Source organism: Cheilinus undulatus, linkage group 12, assembly GCF_018320785.1.
Source record: "Cheilinus undulatus linkage group 12, ASM1832078v1, whole genome shotgun sequence".
NCBI classification, from domain to species: domain Eukaryota; kingdom Metazoa; phylum Chordata; class Actinopteri; order Labriformes; family Labridae; genus Cheilinus; species Cheilinus undulatus.
The window spans coordinates 18,053,322-18,072,609 of record NC_054876.1 but is presented as its reverse complement, the minus strand read 5'-3'; the positions used below and the strand labels follow the sequence as shown (position 1 = coordinate 18,072,609).

At 39.7% G+C, this 19,288-nt stretch overlaps 1 protein-coding gene across 2 annotated transcripts in view; it reads left to right on the top strand.

The window, feature by feature from the left end:
* The window catches only part of srrm3 (serine/arginine repetitive matrix 3), a 182,730-nt gene that overhangs the window by 60,428 nt on the left and 103,014 nt on the right, over window positions 1-19,288 (top strand). The gene's annotated exons all lie outside the window — the stretch shown is intronic.

Here is a 19,288-nt window from a genome sequence, read left to right as displayed (position 1 = left end):
GGTTGTTTGCAGTGACGTTATGTCACAGAGAAAAACTCCCTATGGAGCAAAGGAAGTGATTTTTGCATAGAGGAGCTGATCAGAATACCAAAGTTTATGCTGTTCACAGCTCTGCCGAACGTTCAAATTGAGGAGAATAAATAAAGTCATGAGCTACTTTTGAGTCTCGGAAGTTCAGGAAAACAAAGTTTTAAAAGCTTACCGAGCAGCAGACATGGATTAAAAACCACCTACTGAAGCCTGGAGAAGTGGAGTCAGAGAACATTCACATATGGTCTGTTTCCTCCAAGCAGTCTGGTTTGATCGTTTCGTTAGCCTTTAGCTTGGCTTGGCCTATTAAGCCTTGATCTTGCCTGTGTTTCAGCAGCAGATGTCTGTCCAGTCTCCCTCGTTGTATAAAATCCATCTCCATTTTTGAGATCCAGATGTTTTGGCTCAGCTCAGCAGTGATGGGCAAGTTGCTGAAAAAAGTAACTAGTTGCAGTTACTAGTTCCTACTATTAAACAGTAACCGGGTTAGTATATGAGTTACTGCACTGTAAATGTATTTGAGAAGTAACTCAGGTGTTATTTGTTTTGCTACAACCCTCGTTATTGTACACATCACATTGATCAGTGCTGTTGTGGCAGTAAAAAAATGTTTCCAAACTTTTGACATTGTTAAAAAAATTATTTTACTTGTACACTCTTTAAGATGTATAAAATAGTTGCACTGCATCAACAGTGAAAAAATAAAATCACAACTGCACTCTCAATGTCTTTCTGCATGGCTCTACCACTCATTTCATCTCTAGACCCCACAGTTGATATCAGAAGCATGTTAACAGCAGAAGGTTATATTAGTTTTGGATTTTTCATTAGTTTTTTTTATTTTTATTTAGTTTTTACCTTTTGTTTTAGATTTCAGTTTAATTTTTGATAGTTTTTCCTGTTGGTTTCTTAGTTTAGTTTTGAAAAATACTTCATTTTAGTTTAGTTCTTATTAGTTTTAGTGTTAGTTGTAGTTTTCTGGGGAATATGGGGCACCTGTCAAGGGCCAGACCCAAAATGCCTCTTCACTTTTCATTTTATTTATTCATTTTTTTATGTTTGTACACAACTCAAGACCTAAGATTTTGTGAAGTCTTCTGCAATCAAATCAGCCCACTTTACTCTCACTGGGCCTGGGTTTTCATGTCAGACAGTATGCTGCTGCCAAAGACTAAACTAAGATTTTGTCTCTGATTTTATTTAATTTTAGTTTTTTTTGTCAGTACAGAATTTAGTTTTTGTTTTAGTTTTTCTCATAAAGCTTAGTTTTTATTTAGTTTCATTTAACTAAAATGATTATTACGTTTTAGGTTTAGTTATTTAGTTAGTTTTAGTTAACTATAATGACCTTGGTTTGGTGCTTCCTTGTTGACACACTGGTCAGCTGGCGCTGATTTAAGAGCAAGCCTTTTTTGTTTGGTCTGCTGAGTTAACTAGTTTAGCCGAAGCCTGTTGTTTTGCGTGATGGTTTGTGTGGTTAGAATTACTCTTGTTGGCTGTGGAAAAAGGTTTCGTTATTACACATAAACTACAACTCACAACAATATTTTTGTCCTTTATCTTGAGGAGAGGAAAAAATTCTGGTGTTTCCAAGACAGAAAGCTCACACTGGAGCACTCGGCTATGGTGCATTTGCAGCAAGAAATGTTCTTTCTCCCAGGATGCTACTATGTGTACATTAGTGTCCAAACCGTACCTTTTGCTGAACTGAATGTTTTCTGACCTTCATCGTCTAGTTGTATAAAAAGTAATGAGTAACATGTGCTTTAAATTCTCTGTTATTGCATCCTGACTTTTATAAGACTAGGTTAAAACCTAGTGCATTGCTGACTGCAACTAGCTAAGATACCTGTTGAAATGCCGGACAGGGGAGAGGGGTAGCTCTGCCTACTCCCCTGAACAAGGTATCCACAGTACAATAGATAGAGCATGGCGTTGGCAGAGGTCCACTATGTTCCATGAACCACCATTTGACGTCGCTGCTTTTCTATACTCTGACTCTGGCTCTGTCAGTCAGGCAGGCAGGCACAGACAGACCCATGTGTAGGGCTGTCTCTGTCAGTCAGCCAAAAAAAAAAAAAAACATGTTACACTACTAGTTAACATAAAAAGTAATGGAGTTACTGTAACGCATTACAGTAGTAGTAACATTAGTGACAGATTACTACAGAACGCTGGCTTTTTTAAGTGTTTATTGATAGTGTAGCACTGTTGTAATGAAATAAAAGAGAAAAGCTGTTAATGTGGCGCAGGTAGCCTTTTAGCTTAATGTAAAATTCCTCAAGACTCTTCTCTTCCTTCATCTGGCTAGTCATAATTAACTTAGTCTCCAGATCTAAGTTGGAGGCCTGTTTTATTGGGCAGAGTAAAATTTGGAGAAAAGGGATTAAATTAATCTTCCTGATTTTAATAGAGTTTGTGCTCTTTTTGCTTCACATTCTGTGTTTAGATGGAAGCTGTCTCACTTCCCCCCCACCCCCTTCCTACAGGAAAGAGAGCTTTCCTACAGCTGTAGATGTTATAGGAACATTTTTATTGAGTCAAAGCTACATTTAGCACTGTTTGCACCCTGAATGGCCTGTATACAAAATGGACTGTGTAATGCCTTGCCTAATATTCAGCCTGATATCTAGAGTTCCTCCTGCTGACTGCCGACAGAATAGGTCATATTCCCCTCCTCCATCTAAATAGATATGGTCCAAACTCAATCTTCTTGGTTTATCTTAGGTCGGGTCACAGTGGCAGAGGGTTAAGCAAGTCAACCCACACATCCCTCACCCCAGCATCATTTTCCAGTTCCTTCTTGGGGATTATGAGGAATTTCCAGTTCAGATTGGATATATAATCCCTCCAGTGAGTTCTGGGTCCTCCTCAGGTTCACCTCCAAAGTGGCCACACCCTGAAGACGCCAAAAGGGAGGCAGCCAGGAGGCGTCCTGATTAGATATCCATGTCATTTAAGCAGGCTCCTTTCAGTGTAAAAGAACAGTGGCTCTACTCTGAGCTCCCTATTCAGAAGTCTGGGCTTCTCACCCTATCTTTAAGGCTGAGCCCAGCCACCATCCTGAGGAAACTCCTTTGTCTTCATTGTATCCATGGTCTTATTTTTTCGATCACTACCCAAAGCTCATGACCATAGGTCAGGACTGAGACATGGATCAACTGGTCAATAAAAGTTTTCCCTTTTGTCCCCACTGTGCAGACACTTGCTCCAGTCATCAGTGCCTGCTTTGGCTTCATCTTTGTACAACTAGAGAGGGTTTAGGAGCCTAGTCCATCTTATTATACAGTCTACGGGCTATACTTGGCTTTAACTTTCATAAGCCAGGCCAACAAACATCAAACTTTTATTTCTGTATTTTGAAAGATGTTCTAACATAATGGATGGAATTGTTTCACATTAGTGAGTAGATATTTACAGGACATTATGAGCTTGTAAACATGGTACTGAGAGCTAGAAACTATAGAGGCTAATTAGTGGCTGCATATGGACACGGCAGACAAGGCTGCAGCTATAAATAAGGATGTGGTGTCACCATCAACATGCCAGATTAAATACAGACTGAAATACATTATTGGCAGGGCTCCATTTGGATTCATATGCTTTATTCCAGCAGCAGATGGAAGCGTTACAAAAATACCAGTCTGCAAGTAAACAGAGCTGTGGATGAGTCTGCTGCTGAGGGACTCAAATTAAATGTTTCTGCTCCATCTAAAAACTTCATGGATAAATGGTTATGGTTTTCTCATGGATATTCTGTTTCACTTTGACATAAAATGGTTTTAGCAGAGTCTAAAATGCTACAGCTAGCATGATGAATATGTTCAACATCCAAGGAGAAAAACTAGGGATGTCAGCGTTAATGCAGTCGTCACGATTAATTAAGATACATTACTTTTGCATTATTTTTTTAATCATGATAAATCGCATGCAGCATCTCCCTAAAGCGGTAAGAGTATAAAATAATAAAATAAGTAGCTGCGGTAAGCATGTTAGCTACAGTTAGTGTGTTAGCCACAGAGAGCATGTTAGCTAGAGTGACCATGTTAGCTTTGTAAGTGAGTTAGCAGCAGTTAGCATGTTAGCTACAGTTAGTGTGTTAGCCACAGAGAGCATGTTAGCTAGAGTGACCATGTTAGCTTTGTAAGTGAGTTAGCAGCAGTTAGCATGTTAGCTACAGTTAGTGTGTTAGCCACAGAGAGCATGTTAGCTAGAGTGACCACATTAGCTGTGTAAGTGAGTTAGCAGCAGTTAGCATGTTAGCTACAGTTAGTGTGTTAGCCACAGAGAGCATGTTAGCTAGAGTGACCACGTTAGCTGTGTAAGTGAGTTAGCTTTGGTAAGTATATAAGCATACAGGAGCCATGTTGTAGGGAGTCTTTTAGCCACACTTAGTATGTTGCAGTTAGCATGTTAGCCTCCCTATGCTTGTTAACTGTAGCAAGTGTATTAGCAACAGTTATTAAGTTAGCTGCAATAAAGCCATAAACACATGACACTGCAGCATCGCATCACGTCATATGACACACTGGGTTTGGGGCTCTCCTCACTAGGTAATGGAAAAAAAAACAATATTAGCAGTGGTGTTTCACTGGTGGTCGAGGCCTTATTCTACATTTTGTATGGAAAATGGTGCTTAAATTCTTCTGTGCTCACAAACAGAGCTGCTACTCAGCAGCCGACAGCTTTTCATGCTGGAAAGCACTCCAGCTGCACCGCTTTACTGGGAATAAAGCAGTGGCATAAAGTGCCATAATGCTTCTTGTCCAGGTGTGTCTGTCCACTCCCAGTGTGGGTTTGTTCATGAAAAATGATGGGGGCAATCGTTTGGACACGCGTCAGATGGCACCAGTGTGATCTGGGCTTAAGTCTGTCAGCCACTCTGAGAGTGTTAGCTGCAGCGAGCATGTTAGCTACAGTGGTATATGAGCAGCAGTGAGGGGGTTTTCATCAGAGATGGAGTTAGTTCAGAGTGACACCTGTTGATCAAGCTGCTGCAATTCTGTTGCTCCATCCAGCTTTTAAGAATCAGGTTTTAAAGACAGAAGTAGCTAAAAAAAACATATTGCTAGAATGACAGATATTATTTAGCGTTATTTTGATGTCTTGATTAGATTTCATTAAAAAAGTGTCAGATAAATCTAATTTTCAGGAGACAAATGAGCAGAATATCTTCACTTTTCATCTTAATTGTTGCTTTGATTTTCTGTCTACCACATTAAAGCTGATGCTGTGTCAGCAGCCGCTTTAAATCAGGGAAACAAGAGTCCCCTCACTGTGTTAGTGGACATTCACAGATGCTTGAACAGTGACAGTCACAGCTTGTTCTCTCCACTGCTCTCAATGAAAACTGCAGATTTATACATACTGTACAGTAAGATATTCCCAGAGAAAGCAAGGTTAATATAAATAGACTGAACATTAAACAACTTTGAGAGTCAACAAAGTATATTTACATCTCCGCTGTTATGAATTGTGATGTATAAAGAGCTCTTTAAAGCAACAGAGAATAAAAAACAATCAACAGCTTCTTCTGGCCTTGTGCTGTCTCATCCATCCTTGCCTCTCTTCTGTCAGAGTTAGAGCATGGGGGATATCATTCTTCTTTTTATTAACTGCAAGGTTGTACAGAGCAGTTCATGGCGCATACATAATAAAATCCAACAAAATGAGAGTGAGTCTGTTGGGACGCAGAGAGTTTAAACTGTGACCAGAAATTACATTTAGCTCCTATGATTCTCCTAAATTAAATGTTTTTGGTTCAAGCCAGATGATGAGCTCCACACTTATCCTTCCTGCTAATTCTGCATTGATAAAGGTAATGTTGTGCATCAGTTTTCAGTCATAAGTTGAAAATATAGTGGAATGAAACTTGGCCTAAAAAAAGGGTGTGAGCCGCTGAGGAATTCATAGCAAAATGATGTGGCTCATTCCCCTGGAGCTAAGTCAATAAGCATCTGAATCCCTGGTGTAATTAAGCCGAGGTCTGAGCAGCCTGTGTGATTTCTGTTCTGCATAAAGCGCTGTGACAGCGGTGCACAGCCGCTGGCTGCTGGTGATTACCATCCTGGAAAGGTGTAGGAAGCCAACCTGTATTTAGAATCAGCCCTTTGGGTGCTCAGAGCAAAACAATACCTCTGTAAACTCCTGCAAAGTTTTCCTCCTGAGGGAAATTAAAGAGAGGCATTGTCTAAAAGTTTGAGGGATTTTGTTTTTGTTGTTGTTGTTTTTACCGTGATTGGTGAAAGTGGTCGTTACGTGGGATGAAAGTGGGTGCTGTTCTTGCAGAAGTAGAGCTGCTTTTGTGCATCGGCAAGACGGCTCTGCAGTCCAGCTGCGTTTGCAGTCAGGGAGAAAGCGTCTGCCGCTAACTGACAGCCATCACTTTGTATCAGGAAGCTGATCGCTCTGCGCCTCCGAGTGCTCTGTCAATTAAAGAGAAGCAGCCAAAGAAGAAGAAGAAGAAGCGCACACAGGTGGAAAAGAGGACAGCCTCATTTCTGTGCAGCAGCAGTCTGAAGATTGGCTTCAGATTGCTGCAGGCACTGACTCTATTCAGCCAAGTCTCTCTCTGACCGACTCAATCACCCGTACACAGCAGGCAGGTGGATAAGAGAGGGATTTCATCCATATCAATAGCAGGTCTTCAAAGTGCTCTCTGTTAAAACATGATTAAATAGGTGGAGCACTGTGGGGGATTGTAAGAAAACCCCCATGAAGTTTGAAAAAAAGCCACTAGAATCTGACTTACACAGACCTCCTGTGATAAAAGTATGTTAATGTTTCCTGATCCGTCAGTGTTAGAGCTCAGACTATAACCCCGACCACTCCTCTGTGAACCTTTGAGCAGGAACCTCTGCCACTTTGAAGCTGCCCTTTACCCAGCATGCTCTGCTTTTTCCAACTTTTTAAATTATATTTTTTTCTTTGAAGCTGCAATTGATGTTGGGAGCTAGAAATTCTCCTGCATCCCTCCATTTTTGAACATCTCATATTTTTCAGTTTTCCAGTTCTGTCTGAGCCAAAAGTTTCCATTTTGGATGATTATCACTGAACTTTTTGAACTTGTAACTTCATGAAAATGTTTATGGATGCCGGTAGCTGGAGGGTTTTGTGGAAGTTTAAGTTGAACTGTTGGAGAATAAAAACTTATAAACAGTGAATTTTTAAAGTGATGTGAGTGTATAGAAACCAGAGACTGATGCCTTCCCTTCTTAAGATTGAATCCAATATGCAAATGCCTTAAACATGTGACCTTTTCAAAGGCCTGGTTTGCCTTTAGGGCCACTTGGAAATAATGTAGGGACTAAGAATAGAGATGTAGGCATGTATTAAACATGGATGTAGTCTCAGTGATGTTACAAGTCAGTTTCTGAGGAGTAATTTCAAAGCTGAATGACGGCTTTCACTGTGTTTCGACAGATATTTCAGATTAACTTTTGGTTTTCCTTCAAAAGGGCAAATCCTGGTTATGGCTTAGTAATAGCAATGTCAGTGTAACATTTACCAACCTAATTCACACATCATTTATTATTATTTATTTTAAAAGTCATACAGAGGCAGAAATGTTTCCTGATCTCTGGAAAGTTTGTGCATCATAAAAACTGCTGTGCACTTCCATCAGCTCTTGTTGACAGCAGGCTAATCTTTACTCTATTTATGCTGTCCTGTTACCATCCTAATCACTAGATGCTTAATGCAATAAGGTCAATTGGCATGGGCAGGGGTGTTTTTCCCCAGATAACTGCATAATGGCTCAGGGTCTCAGCATGTCATATTTGCGGTGATGGCCTACAACACAATAAGAGGCGCATTTAAGCCGTTCCTTTTGACTTATTTGCAAAGTTTCATTGACATACTTTTAATGTCAATAAAATGAGCTTTAACAAATCACAGAGCTCACTTGCCACGTGATGCTGGCTGTGTGGAGACAAATCCATATTCAAATGTGTTTACGCAGGATCGGCTACAGCTGACAAAACATCAATTAAACTGTGAATTCTTTGTGAATGATTCAAACAGCACCATGTGACACATCCCCTGTAATATCTTGTTTAATATGAGCAGAGAAGTGCTTTAAAGCTTACTTTGATCGAGGATCGTGGAGCAGGTGTATCATCTCATCCACTTTGTTGGCGTGTTTCCCACTCTGTCACTTTCACTCTTACAAGCTCTCAACAAAAGGAACACATTTAACAGTGGTGTGACATCCTTCCCATCTCCGATATCTGAGGTAAATGGACACAACAGAAATCCCTAAATGATGACTTAGCACAACATTTTGGGATTGTATAGCACAGTAGTTCCCAAACTTTTTCTGCCAGAACCCCCTTTGTAAATATGCCACAAGCACACTGTTACTCACAAGTTTTGCAAAATAAATCCTTTTTTTAATTTACCTCAACAAAAAAACTAAAAATTTTGAGTTTTAAAAATATCACTCTCAAGATGAACAATTCTCTGAAAATAAAAATATTAAACACCTTTAAGATTTATACACCCAGTTCTGCAGTAATTTTAGTGACAACTGTGGGCTTATTTAGTGCCGCATGTCTTTTTGCATCTTGGGTGCAGCTGTGAGACTGCCACTGTCAGTCAGATTTCAGTTTCCAGCTATGATTTGATTTGGTATTGTAGAGGCAACAGTCTTTTGCAACATCCTCACACTCACTAAGGCTCTTGTGTATTGCTACTTCCACTCCTTTTCCACTCCAATCCAAAATGCTGGCAATGTTTTGGACTTGAGCTGCAATAATATTGTTAAATCAGAGGTGACTTCAATAAACTGCTCCTCTTCTACAGGGCTGAAGTCATCAGCCCCGTCATCACCACCTGCTCCCCTGGAGGGGCCCACGGCCTACTTTAGGAATCACTGGTATAGGGAATCTGTACATATTTATGATTTTTTTTCATGGCACCAGTTTTGAACCAGTACACCCAAGAAGTCTTCTGGAAGATATCAAGGACAATTGGAACAACGATGTGGCATGCAAATTGAAACAGACAGACATGCCAATTATAGTAGTAAGACTTACTCATACATTTAAGCCCTTTATACTGACACATGAGATTTTAAAAATCTCTCCTCTTCAGTTTGTTACCAAAAAAATTAGCTTTTTATACCACATTAGTTATTTTAACCTGGCATTGAAGGGCAACTAAATATAGGTGTCAATGGGACTTCTGCAGCCAGCGTCTATTTCCAAGGAACTGCAGTTGTTGGGATTTTTTACAGCTTGTCTACATGACCTCTTCTTTAACCATAGGGGTTGTTGCGTTGTTGTCATGTATCCGTTCTGCTTTCCAAATAACTTCTAGTTTTGAAAAAAACAAGATTAGGGTGACCAATTTAAGGTGGCAGAACACCTGTCCACAGGTAATGTGTACTACCATGTCCCGTAGTCTATACTGAAAGCATAAATGTGACAGCCTCATTTGTATGGTAATGAAATTATTCTGGCTTGTTTTGGTGACTTTTTAACAAATGGCTAGTTTGGACAGACTTCACTTGGTAGTAAAACCCTCAGGTGGCTTCTTGACATACAGAAATAAGGAAAGAAATAAAGAGAGCACAGGTGAGAAATTGTTCTTATCTCTTTTCGTGAATAGAAAATGATTTTCTCCTCTTTTTATTTATTTCTTCCTGCCCTCTGAACAAAGATGAGTCATATGGAAAAGTTTGAAGTTTGGAAACATCATTTTGTGCCCTTGAGATTAACTTTAGAAAGAAAGTAATTTATTTCATCAAAATGCAATAAGACACCATGCGGTATTTTGTTACAGCCTGATTCTGGTTTTGCTCTCGGAGGCACACGGTGGCTATATCAGGAAAAAAAAAAACTGCTTTGTTGGCTAAAAGTACATGGAAGCTTAAAACAGTGGAACAAAAGCCAGAGCTGCTGATGAAAACTTGAAATGCAACTTAAGATGTAACGCTGAGTAAGCAAGGAGGCGTGATGGAGGCTGAACGTATTAATAGAGCCAGCGTGGCCAACAGTGAAATGATAGAGAAATGCATGAGCTTCTTGTTTTGTGACCTACTGAAATTTAGTCTCCAGTCCATGTCTGTATTTATAATGAGATCTGCTCTGCGCTGCTTTATGTAAATATAAGACTGCAGAGACAAAGAGGGATTTAAAATGCTGTAGAGTTATAATGTGAGGCTTTGAGAGAGCAAACACTTTAAGACGGTTTCCTCAAACACTGAGCACACCGCAGCTACAGGATGTGCTTGGTTGGACTGGGCAGTAGAATGGCATAACCAAGAAACAGAGATGTGAGTATATACAACTGTTTGGTTATTTCGACAGTCTGGGTGTTTCCTTGCTCTGTGCAGGAGTTTAGTCATTTCTAATGCCCCAAGAGACATGCATCCTTGCTCCATTTTTCTGAGATCTTTTTTTAAAGAGTTCTTTTTGGGGATTCTTGCTTTGTTTTGATAGGACAGCTGAAGAAAGACATGCACCAAACAGCATTTTCTGATGATATTTGAAGCATGGAGGTCCATTTAGAGCTGTAAAGTACTAACTTTCCTCTGTTCTTAATCATTCCCAATGGCTGACCCCCACTTCCTGACCCCCAATGGACATTCAGTATCAAGTGTTTGCAGACAATCTATAGTCTGAAAATATCAGTCAGTTTCTCATGATCTCAAGGAATTAACATCACCCAAACCCTCTGGTTACTTCTTTTTCTGAACTGAGAGTGTTACTTAAAACCTACACTTGATAAGCTGAATTCATAAAACAGTAAGCCATCCTTTGACAATGTGAGGGAGAAAATCTGTTAAAAGTGGTGTTGGTTTGCACTGCATGCAAATCTTGGAAGCTCTCACGAGTATTTCTTTCAGGACAAATCAGAAAGGTAGATTTTCTCCTTCATTATGGTTCTTCAGGTTCACAGTTAAGTAAATAAAATAGAGTAGGCTTTATTTCAAAACAAGAAAAAAGCAACAGAGGTGGGCAGAGCTGAGCAGTGCTTCTCTACTTGTCATCTTTTGTAAGTTTGGATCAAGACCAGCAGAATTTACTATGCTTTTAAAACCAGTGCAGCTACATTGCAGACATTTTTATTGTATTTTTTCCACATTAAGTGTTTCTTGTTTAGACCTGATAGCTACAAATGTCCAACTCCATCAGCACTACCTTAACTGTTCTGTGGGAGCTCTTTATATGATACCAGAGCGGTGTTACTCAACTCTGCTCAACCAAAGAGCCAAATTGTTAAAAATAATACATTTGCAAGAGCCACCATCTAAGAGATTAAAGTAGCAAAAATGCGTTAATGTGGCAATAAAAATTAGGTATAGGAAGCAAAAATGGTCAAGAAAATGGCTAAAATGGGTGAAAAGTGGCAATAGAGGGCAGAACGTGGCATAAATGGGTGAGGGGTGACTAAAAATGAGTTACAAATGGCAAAAATGGTCTAAATGCAGCAAAATCGTGGCAAAAAAAGGGTGAAAAGTGACTACTACGGGCAAAAATCAGCAAATAATTGGAAACAATGGGCAAAAAGAAGCAAAGAGTGGCAAAATGGGAAAAAAGTATCATGTGATGGCAAAAAGGCAGCGAAGAGTGATGAAAAGAAGTTGCAAAAATGGGCTTAAAGAAGGAAAAATAGATTAAAAGTGGCAAAAAGAGGAAAAAGGGTCAAAAAATTTCAAATGAGGGCAATGGAAATTTAAAGACAAAAATAAAGTTTTATAATTAAGTTTGATAATAAAAGCCTGCTGTGTAAGTGATGGAAACAAACTGATTAAAGTGACTTGCAATGGATATTTTTTAGGTCAAATGTTCCTTTTTAAAAGTTTTTCTTGGGGAAATGATTAATGATTAATGATTAATGATCAAATTAAAACATAAAGGAGCCACAAATCATCGCAAAAGAGCCACGTGTGCCTCTAAAGCCACACGTTGTGTATCACTGCCTTAGAGAATAGTCAAGATGAAGAGTGGGCGATAGAGATATAATGAAATGGAAACAGCATGAAACATCTTCAGATTAGTGCTGTCAATCAATAAAGAATTAATCATGTTCAATTAATGGCTTTGTGATTGATTAACCCCAATTAACCTCATATATCAATAATGTTAGAAAGATTGATTAACAGGATGACTGACTGCATTACAGAGTGTCTGGATAGTTGTTTACTAGTAAAACATTTTAAGTTGACACCACTCTTGATCTTATGAGAATTGATAAATAACTATGCTCTGATGATGAGGCTTTCCTTCAGTTTTCTTATTTTTATTACATGTACACAATATTCTGTTTTTTCCTACCTTGACACCCATAGGCCTTTTTATTTTCAGTCTTTTAATTTATCTTCACTTTGCAAATCTCTCTCTTAAGTCACAGTAGACTTTGTCTAGTCCCCCACTGATTTTGTTCAAAGTACCACGGTCCAGAGGACAAATCTGGTCCAGACTGTTTCAGAAGACAGACCTGTCATTAGATCCACTATTCCCATGAAATGTCTAATTAAATGAAATAAATCTCTGCCTTTTAATGGGTTTGTGATAACTTGAGGCTGGAAGTATTCATTTGTTGCAGAAGCATCCTCAGCCTGGCTCACACTCAGAGATTTTTAAAATCTTCACCAATTTTGGAAATGTGAGAGACGCCACACATGTCGTCTAATGTTGGCACATTTTTCCTGTGTTTTGCTATCAATGGCCAAGTAGACTTTTGCAGAGACAGTATAAACCTGTTTGGATTACAGAATGCCAGATTTAACTGTTTTGTTGTGATATAGCGGTGTGCGAAAATATGAGCAACACCACACACACCACACACTAATGGATGCGTTCATATACAATCGGAGAATCCACTCTCCAAACTCCAAATCCCACATGGTCAAATTTAGCTTTAGTGTAAACATGTTAAATGGAGCTACCTGCTTTAAGGATCAACCTTGAAATAGTAATGCTAGTTTTAAAGCATGACACAGCAGGCACCATCTGATACTCCTGAACCTGTAACTTTTTATGCTCCTAAAGGGAGTTTGACATCCTCTGTTTGCTCCTGAATCTGGATTGGTGACCGAAGGTGATCAGGCCCAAAAGCTTCAAGATTACCTGCTGGAGGGTTGCAGATTAGCGAAGTTGTGTCCATTTTTATGTCCTCACTAGATTTTTTTTTTCTTTTTGCTCTTTAGACCTTCTCCTAGCTACTCTGATATTTTCATTAGTTTCTTTTCTTTTTTTGCTTTTACACATTTTATCTTACCGTGGTTTTAGGAACATCTTAACATCAAGGTATTTTAATTGTTTGTCTGTGAGACACTTTTTACTGTGATTTTAAACAATGCTTTATAGATTGAGTTCATGTAATCCTTTCATATAAAGACATAAATACTAAATACTAAAACAAGTTGTCCTCCATTTCTACTGTTCATCTAACTGTATTTTTCACATTTGCTGTCATTGTCATGGACATGTTTGTCAGGCATTTCCTTGGTGTTTCCCCTTCACAGCAGGATTCCCGATCCTTAATATTGAACATAGGGATATACGTGACTAAAGATGGATACTTTGGTAGTCAGCATAAGAATTACAAGTCAGTTGAACTAATTCTTAATATTTTTAATCTGTTGAGTTCTATAATCCTGGCCAAACATCTCATCTTCACTGCAACACAGCCTCGCCTCTAGTTGCCCCTGTAGTTGCTTAATGACTACTGCCTTGCTGTCATAATGCTCTTTAATGCCATGTAAACAACAGTGGACTGATAGCATTCATAGCACCTTATAGGAACAGTGCAATTTTTCTCTATTTGGATTAAAATAGGGATAAAATTGCCCCAATAGGGACTGTAATGACATTGTGTTCAAATGCATGTACTTTGATAAGGAGTTGGCCACCTTATGCAGCTATAACAGCCTCCACTCTTCTTGGAAGGATATCCACAAGACTCTGTAGTGTTTCTGTGGGAATTGTGCCCATTAATTCTGTAAAGCATTTATGAGGTCAGGCACTGATGCTGGGTGAGAAGGCCTGGCTTGCAATCTCTGTTCAAGTTCATCCCAAAGGTTCCCAGTGGGATTAAGGTCAGGGTTCTGTGTCGGCCAGTCAAGTTCTTCCACACCAAACTCATCAAACCATGTCTTTATAGTCCTTTCTGGTAAAATCATCAGTCCTCACAAACTGGTCAACAAACTGCAGACACTTGACATACAACCCTCACTTTTTATGTGGATCTTGGATTTTTTGACCAACAGATCCCAACATGTCAGGCTGGGCCATCACATCTCCTCCACTGTCACCCTCAGCACTGGTGTCCCCCAGGGCTGCATCCTCAGCCCAGTTATTTACTCCCTCTTTACCAGTGTTGGGGGTAATGCGTTACAAAGTAATCCTTTAGAGTACTCAGATTACTTTTTGGAGTAACGAGTAACATAACGCGTTAGTTTTACAATTCAAGTAATCCTGTTATTAGTTACATTTTCATAAAAGTAATCCATTACTGAAAGGTATATCTCAAATTTCCTCTCTCTTCCGTGGCTTCAAAAAGAGAGAAAGAAAAAGGACACTCCTTGAAGCATCTGCTCTGTTTGTCCTTCTCTCTTCCTGTAGTCACGCTGGCACATAGTCTCGTGCCAGCGGAAGGTAAACATTCTGTGCCATTACACGCGCATTGTTAGCTTGTTTAGCCAGTAAGATGACAGAGAGGACAGCAGGCCACTGTGGAATTATCACCATCATGATGGATTTGTGAATAAAAGGGACAAGAACAGTATCCTGGTGAAACGTAAGTTTAAAAGCTCCATTTGCTTTCATTGAATCAGCTGTTCAGCTGCTCCAATTACGCGCTGGTATTACGCACAGCATTTGAGTGATTCTGTCTGCCCCTGCTTAGCTTGTTGTCAGATTGTGAGCATGTTAAAGAGCTGTAAAGGTTTTCCTGTCTGTTAGTGGTGTTTTCAGGCTACAGAGATATAGATTATGGGCTGTAAATACGCTGTACATTGACATTAGAGTCTGCACATTCAAATGGATATCTGCGGTAATTATTTGTTGTTTTTTACAACCGTTGAGTAGAAAAAGTGGCTAAAGGATTTCAATATTTAGTAACGCAAGAGTATTCTAATGTGTTAGTTTCAGAAGTAGGTAACGCAGTAACGTAACAAATTACTTTTCTCAGTATGTAACACAGTAATCTAACGAGTTAGTTTCAAAAGTAACGTTACCCAACACTGCTCTTTACAAGTGACTGCACCTCCACCCACAACTCCAACCTAGTGATCAAGTTTGCAGATGACACGACCATTGTGGGATGTGTAAGTGACAACAACGAGGCAGCATACAGGGAGGAAGTCCGGACACTGTCTGCCTGGTGCAAGGAAAATAACCTCGACCTCAATACAAGGAAAACTAAAGAAAAAATAATAATAGACTTCAGGAAAAACAAGAACACACATCATACTGAGCTATGCATTGGTGGGGAGAAAGTTGACAGAGTCTCCAGCTTCAAACTCCTAGGAGTCTACATATCTGAAGACCTCACCTGCAGCCTTAACACTTCACACCTGATCAAGAAGGCCCAGAAGCGTCTCTTCCATCTAAGAATGCTGAAGCGCAATAGACTCCCACAGAAGCTGCTGACAAATTTCTACCGCTGCACCATTGAAAGTGTACTGACCTATGGATGCACAGACTGGTACTCCAGTTGTACTGCAGCAGAGAGGAAAGACCTACAGGGGGTGATAAAAACAGCTCAATGGATCGTCGGCTCCTCACTCCCACACCTGAGCAACATCTGCTCAAGCCGCCTCCACAAGCGGGCCTTCAACATCCTCAAGGACCACTCACACCCTGGTCTCTGTTCAGCACCCTCCCATCGGGCAGGCTGAGAACTATCCGGGCCAGATCAAACAGACTCAAAAACAGCTTTGTTCCAAGAGCTGTGGACTCACTTCTCAAACACAAACACACCATAGTCATAAAACACACATACACTCACCAGATGAACAGTATCAGTATAACACATACACCCAGATGGACAAGTGCAATATACCTTCTGTGTCTCATAATCTACTGTATATATTTACAGTGCAATATACCTGTACAAATTAATCTCCTAGTATTTATATGTATATTTTCTATCTTATTTTTATCCTTATCTATGCCCTTTTTACCTGTGCAATTTATTTATTACCTGTGCAACCCTATACTTATGCTACAGTATTATAACTTCTGTCTTATTCTGTCCTTTTCTTGTGTTGCTGCAAATTAAATTCTGTTGTGTATTATGTGCGATGACATTAAATTTATCTTATCTTATCACTCATGGCCCATCTTACACAACAGGAAAATCTGGATACATAATAGGGCCTTTGGTTGTCAGGGGATTGGACCCAAAATCAGCCTGATAGTCTCATAGTGTGTAGCCCATCTGAAGTAAAGGTATAAGAAAGGTATCAAGGGAATAGTGTTTTTGTTGCTTTCCTGAGACTAGGTTTCATTCAGAAGAGAAAGAGGGATGATTCAAGGTGATTTGGTATTGTTGCTCCAACACTTTCATTTTTATTCACCTTAAACTCAGCACAGTGTTTACAAAGAGGAGGATGTGCTGTGAAGCATAGAGTACTGACAGTCAGGGAATGAGTCAGGCCTGCAGACCTGAGCCCATCTGTCCCCTGCCACTGACCCCTGTAATCACATCAGGAGCTACCCTATGCTAATCAGTCGTCCCCTGAGACTCTGCATGGAAACACAGCAGAGTTTAGGAGTTTGAGCAGAGCGGAGGTAGCCAGCTGGAGCAGATGTAAACCTGCAGGAGAGCCGGGGAGAGATTAAAAACAAGAGTTTGATCCCAGAGGAGCAGAACGGGGCGAACTGTTCAAAGCTTCATTCTGAGGTCGGGCTCGTTCTCCTCCAGATTGTCAACCCACAGCTGAACTTTGTGCCAGGAGGAGCCCAGATGTCACCTTACAGACAGCAGCATCTCTTTCTTCCTCTGAGGTGACTCACACTATTCTCTCTTTCTGTTTAAAATGGGGCATGGAGGATTTATTTCTGTCACGCTCTGTCTCTCAGGTTTCCTTGGATGTTTCTCCACCAGAGGCCAAAATTTTTCAGCCGCATTCACTCTGCATCCCTCTCTTACCTCTCATTAGTTCAAAGCGTGTTGATATCATCCTGTTTGTGTTATCTTCTTAGCTCCAAATGATGCATTAAGTAGCTCTTACTCTTAGATCCACACATTAAAGTGTTGTTTTTGCCTTAAACAAGTTGTTTGCAGCTCTTGAACGAGGCTCCAACAGCTGCTTCAGCCCTCTCTTTTCAACCTGACAGAGGGAAAAAAATCTACACTTGGAGCTGCTCTCTTATTTCACTCTGTGCAGCAGCTCCCAAAGCACCAACAGAAATTTAAGTAAGGCACTTTAAAGCAACTACTCACACTCAGTCTAACCCCATGTCTCTTTAATAAAGTCAAGCTGAATGGTGGACTGCGCCCAGGCATGAATTTACCGAATCAGAGCAGCTGCTGTGTGAAAATGTGCCAACGTCTCCTTCGCTCGCTCACTCTTTTACTGTTAAGTATGGTCTCACTGCGACTTGCTAAATTGCTGGAGCGCACATGGCAAAGCTTTGGAGAAAAGGAAATTACATGTGTCAGAATATTTGATCCCTCACTCACTGTGCATGATGATTTCTGCTTCTTTTGTCTTTTCTTTCTCTTCATTCATCGGAGTTATTTCAGTGTAAGCGTATAGGAAATGCCTCTGATATCACTCCATCTGATGCTGTAATACGGAAGCACAGAAAAAAAGGCTTTTCTTTGCCATTATACAACAGATACCTAAACAGTGAGTGGTACCGTACCAACAGGGATGCATTATTGCTGATACTACTGTTTAAAAGCAGCAAAAGAAAGCAAAAACAGTTAAAATTCTCTGTTTAAGACACAATTAGATGCCAGTTTTCATCTAAATAGTCATGCAATCTAAGGCCAATGTTCATCCACATCCATAGTCTATTGCAAGTGGCTGCTTTGCTGTTCCAAGTGTGCAGAGATGCATAAAGACATAGACCAGACTATTATGGCTAATTTCCACCCTCTTCACACAAGCCAGTACCAAGGCTTGTGCTGGGCCAGAGCTGGTTCCCACTTAGTTTAATCTATGAACCATCAGAGAGTCTGTTTGCATTTCCAGGGCTGGATCTGGCCAGAGAGCCACGCCATTGCATGACTTCAAATGTCAGAGTGCATCTCCATTTTCCCAGCAACACTAGTGTCTAATTCAGTGACAAATGCAAAGATGGCAGATCATGGGACTCTCGTATCATAGCTAAGCACCCTTAGGACCCACCTGGGAAAACTACACAACAATTTTTATTGTTTTCATTCACAAAATCCCAAGACAGAGGACAGAAGATCTATGTATAAACTATCCGTTATTACAATGATGTTTAGGGCCACTCCGGAAAAAAATAAACAAATAAAAAGGATCTCTTAATTTTCAAGAAAAAAAACTCTCCAATTTTAGAAGAAAAGAAACAGACAAGTGTGAACCAAAACTTTGAATATTTGACATTATAAAGTTTTAAAATCCAACCAGTTTTCAGTGGTGTTTATTGTAAATTTTTGACTTTACATTGTTGTAAGCTTTATGATTTTAAAACCCTTCAATTTAGGGTTAAAATTTCAAGGTTTTTCTCATTAATTTCCAGCTTTTTAAACTCTGAAGTTCTGAGTTTGTTTTCCCTCAAAAGAGTGAGAGCAGTGGTGATCTTTTCAAAGCCACAGTTCAGAAAAAAAAAACAGAAATTTTGGTACTGAAATTATTCCCCCCTACAAACAGAAAGGGATCAGAGGAGATGTTTTGGTTCTAAAAAGCTACTAATGTATATTTAGAAAGTGTGCAGTAGTGTGTTTTCAGTTGTTGGTAATTAAAGACCCTGTAAAGTGAAATCCAAAGTTTGTGTATTAACGCACTAGATAAGTTGGAATACGAATGCTGTAAACATGTGAAAACTCTTGGATCTACATGGGACTGAATTTTGGATTTTAGACCATTAGAAAGTTTTTCACCTCTTTCCTGGCTGGGTTTAATTTGGGTGGGGCAAATATGTGGACTGGTGATGTCGCCAGAATGACTCCGCCCCTCTAACACTACAATATAAAATCACAGAGCAGTTCATCTCAGTACAGCCTGTTGTTTGCTGATGTCACTGCCTTTATTGAAAGATAGTTAAATGCTTTTTTTCTGATCATTGTGAGGAAAATTTATGAAATCTTTCAGTCACAGTGGTCT